Source organism: Fulmarus glacialis, unplaced genomic scaffold (assembly GCF_000690835.1).
Source record: "Fulmarus glacialis isolate BGI_N327 unplaced genomic scaffold, ASM69083v1 scaffold25519, whole genome shotgun sequence".
Taxonomy (NCBI): domain Eukaryota; kingdom Metazoa; phylum Chordata; class Aves; order Procellariiformes; family Procellariidae; genus Fulmarus; species Fulmarus glacialis.
In genome coordinates this window covers 13,992-14,244 of record NW_009231752.1, presented here as the reverse complement: position 1 = coordinate 14,244, position 253 = coordinate 13,992, and positions in this window count along the sequence as shown.

The following is a 253-nucleotide window of genomic DNA, read 5'->3' as shown; positions in this document are numbered from 1 at the left end:
GGGAGCAGGCTCAGTTCTCATCCCTCCCATGTTTCTCGGTTCACAGGAGTAACTGGTCTGTTCTACAGAGTTTTAAAGCCCCTTTGCTCATCCCGCAGGGTGAAGGAGATGTGCCAAGAACACGTAACCAGAAACTTTTTGGTTCTGGGCGCTCGAACGCCAGCAGGTTTCATCCTCACCCTCTGGCTGCAGCTACCTGGCATGTCCCGGGGGACGGGGCTCCTGCATGGGCACAAGCACTTGCCAGCAGCGC